At 43.9% G+C, this 3,219-nt stretch overlaps 1 pseudogene; it reads left to right on the top strand.

The window, feature by feature from the left end:
- LOC112488338 (opsin-3 pseudogene) lies at positions 1 to 956 on the top strand (annotated as a pseudogene).
- The last annotated feature ends 2,263 nt before the right edge of the window (positions 957 to 3,219 follow it).

Below are 3,219 nucleotides of genomic sequence, written 5' to 3'. Positions count from 1 at the left end.
CTCGCTCTCTCTTCTCTATAACACACAGAACCGCACACACACACACACACTTGCGCGCACCCTGTGACGTAACGGTTTGCTTCTTTATAAGAAGCTGGAACACCGACGTGTGTTCGTTAAAGCAGCGCGGACCGCGTGTCCTCCATAAAGTACAATGTCTTCTAGAAAGTAGAAACTCGGAGACTACACACACGAGCTCAGCACCAATTAAAACCGTGACGAAATGATTTACATCAAGAAAAACAAAAACACCATAAAAGCTCTATTATCATGCTCTGGTGCGCTGCTCTGAGTTCTGTGATGCCCTTTTCTAAATGGTGACACCTTGCGATCCGTGCGTTTACTTGTACTTAAGTTCCACTTTAAAGGAAAGCTTCCAGCTCGTTAGCTCTGGAGGGATGTGCGCCGTTTCGAACCCAACAACTGCGCTGCAGAACGCGCGTGCCAAAGGAGACACGGCTTGGAGAAAGACTTGGCCAGAAAACTGCCGTCCCTGAACTTCACCGCCTCTTCCTCCACAGCTGAGTCAAAAGTGAAGCCACCGAACGAGCTCAGGCGAATGGATTACAGTATGTTTTCCGGTGAGTATGATCTGAACTACAGCTTGAACCTGAGCGATGATCAGGAGGTCCTGGACGCGCCGCCGGGCACCGCCAAACTCTCTCCCGCGGGCTTCGTGGTGCTGTCCGTGGTGCTGGGCTTCATCATGACTTTCGGCTTCCTCAACAACTTCGTCGTGCTGCTCCTCTTCTGCAAGTTCAAAAAGCTGCGGACGCCTGTGAACATGCTGCTGCTGAACATCAGCGTCAGTGACATGCTGGTGTGTCTGTTCGGAACCACGCTCAGCTTCGCCTCGAGTATCCGCGGGAAGTGGCTGCTGGGGCGCAGCGGCTGCAGCTGGTACGGCTTCATCAACTCCTGCTTTGGTAGGTGAACCCATCTCTCCTTATGTGACTCGTCTCGATTCCTTTGTAGAAAACAGTAATGACTGAAAAGATAGTTCATATGAGTTACTATCAAAGTTTCTACTATCGGCACTTTTATTTATTTACTTTATAAATATATCACTCTATTCTTTACTTCTCTTCACTTGGCACCAGGGCCAACCCTGCACATGTGTCTGAACTGTCTGGTTCTGTGCACAAGTGGCCAAATCTTCATTTTTGGTGTGTGCAGGATAACATTCACTGCTTGTCCATGGTTCCTGTGCAGGAACAACCTTCTTTGAATGTTGAGACGCTCCCTAATACATCTTAACTCATTTAGACTTTCAATAGGATAGAAGACTTCTTCAAACTTCTTCAACCTTTACTGGTGACCAGAGCTGACCATCTGCCTCAGCCTCACCCACTCATCTCCTGCCTTCTGTACACCCTCCATCACTACATCCATCTATATTCTCTGGTCACTCTTCCAAGTGCATGACTCTCCAATATACTCACTCTGTCTACTCGGTAACATGATCATAACTTTGCCTTCCTCACTTTGTCTCCAAAGTGTCCCTCTGATCTGCACATTTCCAACCCTGTCCAACCTGGTCATCTTGTCAAAATCTCAGCGTCTCAACCTGGATGCTCTGTCTCTAAGGCGGTGCTACACTTAACTGTACTTCGTCTAAACCTCAAAACGTTATCAGACTATTAGACAAATGCGTTTAATATTTAAAAAGTTGCTCAGTCATACCAAATATTTTAAAAACATTTTTCCCACTGATAAGACTGGGTAGACGTTCTACAGGTGTCTACGTCTAAAAACCTAGTTTTGAACAAAGTAGTTAAACGGTCAATAATGTAGTATATAACAGTAACTACAGACCGACTTTATTCTAGTCTACAGTAGAGTCCGATTATCTCACTTTTTTTGTGCGACTGATATTACGGCTCAGTTTTATCACAGCCGTTTACAGCCGTCATGAATGGAAAATGAATTCCTCTTCACTGTAGAGACAGTGTGATTCCTGGTCACACATTATATGATCGTAAAAACACTAGAAGAACAATCCAAACATTGAAGCCGGTTGGTGCTGGAGGCTCTGCTGCACCGTCACAGCCATACATTACGTTAAACAGACCATGTTGTCAAATGAATTACTGTTTATTTTCCCTCTGTAACGTACAGATACAAGTGCTGAGTGAGGGCGAGGGTGACTGTGTGCTTGTTTCATGACTTTTCAAATTCACATACTGCTCCTCTGGCCTGCTCTGCTGTCAGGGAACAGAGTAAACCAAGTGTAAATGTAACTACGGGTCATTGACCATTTTTAAGTGTCTCTTAAAGAAACCTTGCAGTCTAGATTCACGTCTCGTCACTTACAGGCTGATTCAGAGGGAAATAAGTAGAAGATAAAGTAGGACGAGAGAAATCTGTGAAAGCTGTTTGTGACTGATCAGATTAGACTTCTTAATAGAACTGTATTATTTCACACAGCTGTAATATTACATTGAAGAAGACCTGAAAATTGTGTTGAGGCCACAAACAATAATAACAATACTTTATTCTAAAGTCCTTAGTATTTTGTTGTTTTTATTCAGTTTAGGCTTAGAAAACAATTAGAGACAGAGTTTTCATTGCCTCTCAGTTCTTGACTGTTCTTGTTTTTGGGCCTTGGACATAATAAGTCTCAGTGAGAGCTCAGCTGTGTCCTCACTTAACTGAAATACCACAACATTAAAGCTCCAGACAAAACTAAGTCCCCTGGATGAAACACAAAAACCCTTAAATAATTAGGAATTCACTCTAATGTTCTGACCTGTTCCAGAATTTCTTCAAAATGAAGTGCTGCCATGTGAGGACCTGCATTAGAACAGTGGGTTACTCACAAACAAAACCTCCCCAACGGCACAGCAGTGACAGTGAGATTTATCCTAACTGCTTCATCATGACTGGTTTGTGACTCCTTTGATGGAGTCGCAGCGTCAGCCTGTGTTTGCTTCCACATTCTCATCTGTTCCATAATTTCCTGAAACATGGTAGAGTCACACAATGCAGTCTTTGTGCAGTCAGTTCCAGTCATTTATGGAACGTATTGTGCGCGGCCGTTTCTGAACAATGAACGGCGCACGCACCAAATTACGGCCGGTCGAGACATTGAATTATGACGTGACCTCTTGTGAGATTGTGGCGATTTTATTGGCCGAGCTGGATGGTCATTGATGATCATCGTCACACTTTCACACAAGCTGTGAATTATATTATATTATATATTTAGTGCACTGTTCA

The sequence above is a fragment of the Cynoglossus semilaevis genome, chromosome 16 (assembly GCF_000523025.1).
Source record: "Cynoglossus semilaevis isolate Cse_v1.0 chromosome 16, Cse_v1.0, whole genome shotgun sequence".
NCBI classification, from domain to species: domain Eukaryota; kingdom Metazoa; phylum Chordata; class Actinopteri; order Pleuronectiformes; family Cynoglossidae; genus Cynoglossus; species Cynoglossus semilaevis.
This window is presented reverse-complemented; position numbering and strand designations above follow the sequence as displayed.